Consider the following 11,685-nt stretch of genomic DNA (forward strand, 5'->3'; position numbering starts at 1 on the left):
ATTTTAATATTTTCTAAGATCTTGTTATTGGTTATCACTGACCAGTGTCAATTGACACCCATGTCGAATTATACGAGAATCAGTACATTTTATCTGTATCCTAACTATCAATTAATGGATTTAAATAAATGAGGAAATTATGAGAGCTTCAAATAAAAGCTTAAATAACAAGATGATTTCTAATTTACTCCTTACATGCGACCTTACTGCTCTCTTATAAAGATAAATAAAAACTTACATAACAATTTAAATCCTATATTTATTTAACATATAATTTTCTATATCCCCAACCAATCTTGTCAGTACTAAAGATCTACATACCACTTAATGTATCCCTTATAATTAACATCCTTGCATATTTTAAATTCATACATGTAATGAGGATGTTATATAGATTATTATTTATTTTTGAGTATTTGTTACCAAAAATATTTGTTATACATATTACACTTTTATTTATTTTGATTTATTATTTATTATTACTTCTATTCTTTATTTCTATTTTATTTACTAACTATTGGTAATTAATTATCCATTGAAACTTATCATCAATTTACTAAGGTCTATCACCCCAATAATCCTAAACAAATAAAGTGTTCATAGCTTTACTTGACTCATTTAATAATCAACTTCTCATCATTTACCCACAAACATGATTTAAATATATGCTAGTCTAACCTAAACATAACCTAACTTTCTCACCCCTAATTTCTAACACTTTACCCTTAATATGTAAATTACATATGTCTAATAATCAATCACATTAGTAACTTATCATATTATGAACTAACAATACTAGACACCCTGTCTCTATGTGCAAACCCTATGTTTTTTTTTAACCAGTTGTGTTTCCCCTAACATACTTACTATTTATTCTATTTAATCAACAACCTTCCCTCAAGAAAATTCTAACTACTCTCATTTTCTAAGTCCATCTATCCTTAGCACCAAATCAAGTGCCTAAACCCTTTACCCCTACCCAACTTTGGCTTACCTTTTTCCAAGGTGCCAAGTCACATAAAGGGATGCATATCTCTTCTTCCAAAGTGGAGGTGACTAATGAGATGGTCCTAATCTGACATGGGCCATATCCCAAGCACCCACTTACTTCCCCAATGCATGAGATGGTTGATAGGATGACTGGGAGGCTTTAATGTATTTTAAAAACAACTCTTTCACCCTTTCCAAGGGATAGGCACCAAAGATGGAAATTTTGACTTATGTCAGACAAGGGGTCAACTTCAGACCTTTTCAACATGTGCTCAAAAGTACTTCCCAATGTTTATGGCAATTGGTGGTAAGGGGAACATCAACCATGATTGAAAAAGGCTTAATCATTCCTTGCTAGAAAGGTGGTGCCTAAAAAGGGGGAGGTCTGACATTGGTCAGATCAAAGCATAACTACATGCTTTTCAAACAAAAGTTTTCAAGGGGAGATGTTGTGGGGACCACTACACCATTCCAAAGTTTGTAAAATTAATTCTTCTGTTTTTTTTTTCTTGACTTGGTTCATCCCTTTTGCAAGGTGGGCACCATTATTCTAAGATTTCTTTATTTGTTTATTAATATGTTAAACTTACTTCTATTATTTCTTTTCTTTTCTTTGTACCATACTTTGATCTAGTACATTTGTATTAGAAATCGTGTGACTTTAGGAATGACCTAGGAGACCTGGTGTTAACCAACTTCTATTGTAACCCCTAAGTCTTATAGGCTCCTACTAGGGGTACCAAGCATATTCTCTCAATTATTTTATTAGCCTATAATTGGGAAGGAATTTAATTGTCCATTCCATACAAATTCTAGAGAATAAAATGGTGGCTATAGGAGGGTTTACTCTAAGTTTTATTCATCTTCATCTTTCACATCTTAGGGCCTATTAAAAACTTGAAATCTAATGAACTAATCTTCATGCATATACAAGGAACTATCAAAGTGTGATAATGTTCATCCATTGTGTCAAATGCATAACATATGATTTTACAATGCAATCACCTATGCTTCAAATTGAATTTTCTATATCAATAAAAAATTTCCACACATCATCAATGAAATATTTCTACCAATAAATTTATAGGTCATCATAAGAAGAGTCTTATTTCATAACTGTTCCATATTACATTAAATCACAAAATGTAAAAAATTACAATGAATATTTTCCTTGCAAGTAAGCTATATACAAAATCCCCAAACTTTACCTTGCACAATTTCAACACTATATAATGATAGGAAAAATCCCTCTTTAACTCACAATGAAATAACCATGGAGATTGAACATCCTAACACATTTACAATGACATGGAAGATTTTTATCTCCACACACACTTGGTTTCCAACATTGCCAAGAATAAACCCTAATATCTCCAAGGAATCCATCTTCACAAACTTGCAACACAATACAAAACTTGGAACCATGGAGGCTCACCTCCCATCCTAGGCTCCTATGAAGGCACCCACCGAGCAGGGGAAACAAGACCCAATCGACATACACACATATAATATATGATAATACATGAGAAACTTACAAGATAACACATAATACTTCCTTCCAAGGTTTACACTATGATTCACCATTGGAACCATTGAACACAGGGTGAAGATGTGCTTTCAAAAAGGAGACTTTCCATATCATCACATATCTGCAATAAATAATTCTCATGCCCTTTCAGGGCTTTCACAAAAATCCTCCAACATACTACCATTAACCATAGCATCCTTGAATACCCATACTCCATAATCTTCCTTTCTACACCATCATTTCCCTTATCACTACCAAAGAAAGATATGAATGAATATGGCATACAATGGGAGCCCATACTCCAAGGTTCTCAACTATATTTCAAGCCCAACTAAGCCCTTCACCCTAGACTTCTCGTCCCTTCCCAAAGGGTGAGTGAAGCCCTCACCCCCGTAACAACACTTGAAATTCAAATCAAAACCAAAAGGATCAAGAAAGAAATACCAAAAAAAATTATGAAATACAATACACATTCATACCACCACAACACAATACAAGGATTCACAATGGCACAACACAATACCAAAATCTACCATCCAAAGATTCACAATACAATGCAAGATCCCATAACAAATGGTCCATGTTTGCAGATTTACTATGCAACACTAAAAGGAAGAAAATGTACATGGTTTGAAACACCAAACTTGGTCCAAGATAAGGAAATTATATTTGTTATAGAGCTCTCTTAGTCCTTCTCCAAACCCTAACTATCTCTAAACTTAGAGAGTGGGTGAACACCCCACTAATTTGTCTAAGACTCTCTAATAAGGTCTTCCCGCTATCTATTTTAGCAAAGACACTAAGCCACTCCCTCTTACAATTTGTCTCCCTCTAAATATTTGACTTAGTGGGAACATGGAAGAGAACACATGTGACAAGTCCATTTTTGAATTGGTGGAAGGATGCATGGGTAAAGGGGGCCCCTAGGCTATCTAGTCACTATCATGGTCAAAATTAGGTTCCTAACATATTATACTATCACATGGGAAGCTCATCTTCACATAAAAGACACTTTGGGACCACCTAATGACCCCTCAAAACCCTAGTTAAGTCTAAATTCTAATTTCCTTTGATTGTGACCCTTCCCACCCCTTGGCAAGTGGGTTTACTTACTCATTAACAAGGTAATTAGGTTAGGGTAACATGCCACCATGACCAAAACTCTAAATGACATGTCATTACACACAAAATCCACAAGTGTCAAGTGACACGTAAAAGAACTCCCCACGTCACCACAACATGTTCCTAATAAATTTTTATGATTAAGCATTTCCACATACAAGAAAACTTACATTTACGAAGAAAAATACTTTCACAACAAGGCTTTTGAATCTTCCAAAGATTTGCCTTGGTTAAACTGTATTCACATAAGTTTTGCATCTTGCTTCCCCCTAAAATTTCCATGGTTCCACTTCCTGCACATTAAACTCAAGCATCAGTAGTCCAAGGAGGTCATATAAATATATATCATAAATGCATATAATTTCAAATTTTACGAAATCTTATTAACATAATTCAATTCAATTTCCTTTCCTGATCATTTCAAATAACTCATTCAAAATGTTAAGATATCAATATCTTCATATCATAAACCATCATAGTCAAATTAACATTTATCTGCATATCGCATCAAATCATAATCATCATATCATAATCTAATTCTATCATGTCATAAAGTTGCATCCATATGTGTTTGATCATCCCATTCACAATATCAGGTTCATGGTTCATATCATAGATGTAGAACACTATTATAACTATCAAAATCAATAGTTAAAATAAGTCATTGTCCTACTAAGTCTTGAGTAATGTCAAAATATCCAAATCTTGAATATCAAAAAGCAAGTAACATACCCCCACTTATACATTACAAGCATTTATGCAATTCAGCTTCTATCAAAGAAATTGAAAAAGGTTAGTACATGAACAAAATCATTAATTATATCATTTAGATCTTAATATGTAGACAAAACTATGGATGATCAAAATGCAGATATTAAAATAACATAACTCTATGGTCTCAAAACTATATCAAAACATCAAATTAGAAGTATCATAATGCAAATATGTCATCTATACTATGATGGATTGGGTGAGGCCTCACACACATCTTAGTCCTAGCATAGGTAAGGAGTGTTTTGAGGTTTTCTAATATATTTTAGGCCCCTAGGGCACAAGGGAAAGGTCCTAGTTTTGTTAGATTGCACAATTTGCAAAAAATACCATAAGTTACATTGTACAAGAAAGTTACTTGACAACTTTTGCAAAAAGTTGTCAACTTTTACATAATTACTCCCCAATGGTCACAAACTTTGAAAATAGGTTGGATTGGTTGAGGGAAGTCTTCAAATAGCCCTTTCATGTGGGTGGAAGACAAAGAATGTAATTTTTTCAATTTGAATCAAATAAAGATCCCATTTTTCCTTGTAAAATGTTGCATTTAGTGAGTGTAAAGATTGGTATAGATTGGTATAGGCAGATGAATCTTTGATTTTGAATCTTGGTTATCTTAGTATAATAATGCAAGTGATTTTAAGTTTTTAAGTGATTTTCATCAAAAGATATCCTAACTTCTTTTTTGAGTTCACCAAAACCCTTGAATCGGTGACAAGTTTTAGTAAAAATTCCCTAACTTGCATCCCCATTGTGAAAAATTCATGCCACTTGGAAAAATGAAAGATAGGAGGATTTATTATAGGAACCCTTAAGGATTGGGGATGTAAATCAAGGCATCTAATTTTGATAGCAAGCCCTAGGCCAAACATCTTTATGTGTTTGGTGCGGGACAACAGGTATTGAAGTGCTACAAGAACTTGGGGATGGATGAAACATCTCTAAGGGTGGAATATTATCTCTAGTAGATCCCTAAATGTTTCCTAGTTGTTAGCTTAACCTATTCAATCACCTATCCTATACTTTCTTCACAAACCCTAGCAATTAGGCCTAACAAGGGTAATTGTTGCATATTTGGTAAGGGGGTAATTTGACCAGTTGGGAAACTAAAAGTTTGGAATATTAAATTTCTTCCAAAATGGTATCCATATATGATTTATTTTTTCTAGATCCTTTGGAAAAATTTCAAACTAATCCCTAAATTCCTTGTCGATAGGGCTAATTGGGGCTCCTAGGCCTAAAACTAGTTTTGCTATTTATAATTTTTGGGAACAAGAAAAGTCATTATAACCTATTGTTTTGAGTTTTTTGAATTTCTAGGAATCTTTCCATTCCCCTATGAACTCATAGGTTCCTATCTCAAGCATAAACCAAGTATTTAGAGATTTCTTGCTTTAAGACCTAGTTGTGCTCATTTGGGTTCCTAGGCCATGTTTTTGAACAACTTTTTTCCAAAGGTGTAGAGCCCTCTCTTCACTCCATTTTGGGGTATTTGAAATAGTCTAAGGCCACACTGCATCATAGTTTCCTATTTCAGGGAGATCTCTGCATCAAGTGGTAATAGTGCAACCTAAGATCCCTTAGGGTAAGAAATTTGACAACGCCATGGAAGGAGAAGAAGAAGGAGGGTTAACTTCAAGGATGAACAATGTAGAGATTGTGAAATACTTGAAAGACCATAAAATAAGGCAAGATGAACAAAGAAATAGAGAGATGCAATTGGTGAGGCAAGATATGGAAAAGCTTAAAGAGGAACTTCATAACAAAAGTAGTGAAAATTCTGAAGAAGTCAAACAAGGGAGTGATGAAGAACCACTTGAACAACAAGAAGAAGAGTGTCCTACTGACTAGAGGCTATTTGTGAGGACTCTAAAATCTATGGAGAGGATAACTATGGATGTTAAGCTTGACTTGCCTACATACAATGGGAAGATGGGCCCTGAGGCTGCAATCGATTGGGTAGATGTGTAATGCCCCGCCCAAAGATCCTTGGAACAAGGAGGAAATACAAGCAAGATAAAAAAATTTAAAACAACAAGTTTAAGTGCACATGACAACAACAAACACAAATCATAAAGATCGCAATGGAAGACTGACAATCATCCAAACACCAACATATCTCCAAATACCACTACTAACCAAAACATAAATAAGAAAATATAAGAGATCAACCAAGCTGAAAGACAAATACTGATTCCTAAAAATTGGCTAAGTCTAAAATCTTGAAGCCCTAAAATTTCCTAGAATCTTTATCTTAGCTCATAGAGGTCTAGAACCTATCTCAAATGAATCGTCGCATTTATTAAAATATATCTTAAGTATAAGGAATTAAATATATGTCAACTTATATTCCTTATACTTAAATGATATATTTTAAACCCCTTAGGAAATCTATTTTGAACAAGGAAGGTGTAAAACCAAAAAGGGTATCCAAAACCAATTTTTGAACTTTTCTCCGATAAGCCTAGATAGCCCCTATTTTTTTTGTGAAGCCCCAGAATACCATATTCTTGTGCAAAGAAGTGCATAGCATTGTGCAAAGACTTGCAACCAAAACACATAGAACTTAAATCAGGATGCACACACAAAAAGCAATACAAAGCTAAGGAAACTACAAAACAAAGTTCCTCCACACTGGGGAGTACCCGATCCACATTTCGAGGCAAGAACACTTGAATCATAACTGAAAGACATAAAAATAGAAGCAAAGTCTAACAATCTAACCAACAGCAAAGGGAAGAACAAAAAGGAAACATCGCAGTGAACTAAAAGCAACATCGCAGTTAAACAAAAGTAACATCGCAATGAGAAAAATAACCAAACTAAGTACGTGGTTCCTCCCAACTATCAATGGCATCATAAGACCATCATGGGCCCTAGCCATCCCCCATGCATAACATCCCAACCCACCAATCAGATCATTGGTACTATTGTGATAGGGATGTCACTATAAAACATGCTAAAACAAAGCATAAGGAAATCTAGCATGCTAGTAGTAAAGCATAAGATAATCCTATAAGTAGATAAAATCACCTATCACATGCTAATCATCATAATAAGGAATGCATCAAAACTAAGATCATATACACATGACAAACAAGAATCTCAATGAAAGCATAAGTCACAAGAAAGCATACTCTGAAACTCGAAGTACCAACTAAACACATCCAACAACGGTCACACTAGGACAATGGACCATCTCTGTACACTAGTCCCTAGCAATGGTGAAGGTAACTACACCTCCCAACCATGTGGCACCTATAGGTCCACACCCACCGTGTTGATGAAGATAATGATCCAACTACAAACACACGCAAAACAAACATCCATGGCTAACACACACGCCAAGTAGTATGATGACTAAATCCAAGACATAGATAATGCATAACTACAGGTCCTAGTCGGACATCTCAAAGGGCTACTAAGTAGGGGCTGACATCATGGAGAGTCGCTTGGCATCAACAAGCCCAAGCTTGAATCGTGTGTCCTCAAACTTAAATCGATGCTCACACATTGTGTCTCTAAACTTAATCGAGTGCTCACACATTTTATTATCTTAAGTTTTATTACCACCCAATATTTTCTTTAGTTATCACTTACATAAAGCTTCCTCTACCAACCCATGGTTCCATGATCGTCAGGCTGCAAGATAGAAGCCCCCTCCATATGCTACCCTACCCTACCCATGTTCATCCAATGATGAGTTCTTGTAGGCATGCAAATTCCCAACCCAACCCTAATGATCATAATTTCAGAAATACCATAGAATACTAGGACTCGCAAATTGCTCAAAAAATGTACGCATACGTACTCCTATGTGGTGTACCACCATCACAAAGATCAAAGCACAAGGTCTGGATGAGAAAGCAATGAAAAAAGTCAATCTACCAAGAACATATTCGGGATGACAGATGCTACACACATCCCAATGTAACATAAAAATGCAATAAAGGTCCGACCGACATCCAAATGGATGATCCAAGCTAGCAACCAAACTCATGCCAAGAAAACCTAAGAAAATTGGTCAGCATGCAAAATGAGGTAAAAACCCCAAAACAGGAAAAATTTTGAAATTATAACCCAAATGGCTCATGTGTGCAAAAACCCCAAAAATCCAATAATATTTGGGTTCGAACACCGTATGCAAAAATGGCCAACATAACGGTCTAAAACCCCAAACCCCCATCCCAAAAAAAAAATACATGTTCATACCCAACCAACCCAGCAGAACCAACAAATAGAAATGGAGGGGAACACTAGTTCTCAGCCTCCTATCAAACAGCTATCAAAAATAGAAGCTGAAATAGAGCAAAGACCATAAAACAGAAAGGCCCTACCCGACAGCGAAAGGGGTAAATTCTAAAAATGGCCTAATAAAATAATGAGCCCGCTAAAACTACCAAAAGTGGCAGCAAAGCAAGGTCTCCCCGAGCCAAATTTAATAAGGCTGATCTAGCACAAAACCCACGCTTAGAACTCCCAGAACGAAAAAAACAAGAATCCTTTGAAAGATGATTTCCAAAATGGCTCTCAAATTCCTATTTCAAAAAAGTGAGAAGTGAATAATAAAATCACTTTTCCAATACTTATTCACTTTTCAAGTGAATAGTCAATTAGGGCAAATAGCCAGCTAGAGTAGCTAGACTCTAAATCGACCCAAAAGAAAATAGGTTATTGCCCGTAACGAAAATTCACCTAAGGAAAAGCTACCAAAACTTAAATCTAAAAAGATTTAAAGCCTAAAAACCCAAAATTATAGAAAATCAATTAACACTTTCGTGACAGAGCGAACCTCTAAATGCACAGAGATGCTTACAGGTCTAATCACATAATGTAGATGAGTTCAGATTTACTAATCATAGAAAGGTTTAGATTTAAACAACTTAAATAAGGATACCTTGACCATACAAGGATGACATTGGTAAAATATCAATAGTTGAATCACTAACTCCATAGGCCACTGCTAGGGATATAATTCCTACACACTACAACACATGATCAAGTGCAATTGCATATAATATAATAGACGAAGCAATTAATGCATTAAATAACTAATTAATCCATTTACACCACTCATGTTCGCAGAAAGCGTAAAGATATATGAATGAAGTAAATCACCATAGCATAAAATCCATCACATAACATAATCAACAAATATGTCCAATAAACCATATAACCAGATATCATCATAGATCTATTGTCATCTCAAAATAGCATCAACATGCAAATATGATAAACTAAATAGCATAGCAATATAGCATCTATGATACTAAAGCAATGTATAACACCTGACCCTTAGGTCATCTTAAAGTACATATAACAATAAGAGTATCAAGTATCTCTAAAATCAAAATAGGCAAGGTACAGACTGCAAACATGATATGCACTACAAGATGCCATAACCAATTTCTTTGATTATGAAGACATCCCTAAGAACCAAAGGGTGAAGATTTCCAAGTATAGACTCAAGGGCTTTACACTCACATGGTGGAACTTCACTCAAGATGATAGGGTGAAGAATGAAAAGAATTTAGTCACCACATGGAAGAATATGGTGGCCCTACTTAGAGAGACATATGTCCCTAAGGATTATGAAGTTCAACTTCATAATAAGAGGATGAGTTTGAGGTAGAAAGAGATGGACATATCTACCTACACTAAAGAATTTTAGAAGTTGGTGATGAAATCCAAACTTATTGAACCTGAAAGTGTGAAACTTGCTAGGTATATGCAAGGACTAAGGACTACTATTCAAGATGAATTAAGTTTGATAAGCCCTACCACTATAAACCATTGCTACCAATTGGCACTCAAGGTTGAGGAGAAGTTCAAGAGGAGGAATGAAAAAAGTGGTAGAAATAAAGGAAAGAATGGTAGATGGAAAGGAAATAATGGGGGTAAAGGAACACAAGGCAATAGACCTCAAGGAGATTTTAACAAGGAGAATACGCAAGGAGAAAGTAGTTCAAGAGGTGGATATAGAGGAAGGAGAGCTAATGGCAGGGGTCGAAATTGTGGAAGAAATAATAGACAGATCAAATTATACAATTGTAACAAAATGTGCCACTATACAAACAAGTGTCCTAAGATGTAGAACAATCAAGGACAAAGAAGAACTAATCTTATTCAAGAGGATGATGATGATGAAAGTGTCAAAGACTATACTAGTGAAGAAGGGGCTACTCTCATGATGAAGAGGACATTGATCCAAGAACCCATACTAGTGGAGCCTAGACAAAGAAAGACTCTCTTCAGGAACAACTGAAAAAGCCATGGTAATGTAGTTATTGATTTTGGTTCTACTGAAAATCTTGTGTCTAAAGAAATGTTAGATAAGTTGAATCTAGAGAAAATACCCCACCCTAACCCCTCCCATGTATCTTCGTTGACAAATGGGAAACAAACACTAATAAATGAATAGGCTTGGGTAGATTTTTCTATAAAAGATTATAAGGATAGAGTCCTTTGTGACATTGTATACATGGAAATTTGTCATATTCTAGGTTGTCCATGGAAATATGACCTTAAATCCAAATATGATGGTGTCACTAACAAATACAAAATCACCAAAGATGATTAAAAATATAATCTTTTTCCCAACCCTGATCCTCACCAAGAAAAACCCAAAGAATAGTTAGTTATCATGGTAGGTGAACAAGAGATGTTGAATACCATCCAAGACTCTCAAACAGGGTATGCCCTAGTCCTAAAACCTAAGATGAAAGAAGTCACAGAAGAAGTTCCTAAATAAGTGAATGATCTACTATAGAAGTACAAAGGGATACTTGCAAGAGACACTCTAAATGAACTCCTACCATTGAGGGACATCTCACACCAAATTGACTTCATATCAGGTGCTTCTCTTCCCAAAAAGGCTACAAATGAACTCACTCCTAACCAAAATGTAGAGGTATCCAGACATATTAGTGATTTTTTGGCTGAGGGACTCATTTGAAAGAGTCTCATCCCTTTTGTAGTCCCCAGTGTTTTGGCCCCTAAAATGGATGTCAAATGGAGACTTTACACTAACTCTATGGAAATCAACAAAATAACTATAAGGTATAGGTTCCCTATACCTAGGATTGAAGATCTACTAGACCAACTTGGAGGAGCATGTTATTTTTCTAAAATAGACCTTAAATTAGGCTATCATCAAATAAGGATTAGGGTTGGAGATGAGTGGAAAACAACATTTAAAACCACTGAAGGGTTATATGAATGGCTTGTCATGCCATTTGTTCTAAGCAATGCCCCTAGCACCTTCATGAGGCTGG

Source organism: Cupressus sempervirens, chromosome 7 (genome assembly GCF_028749045.1).
Source record: "Cupressus sempervirens isolate cs-2001-9-10 chromosome 7, ASM2874904v1, whole genome shotgun sequence".
NCBI classification, from domain to species: Eukaryota; Viridiplantae; Streptophyta; class Pinopsida; order Cupressales; family Cupressaceae; genus Cupressus; species Cupressus sempervirens.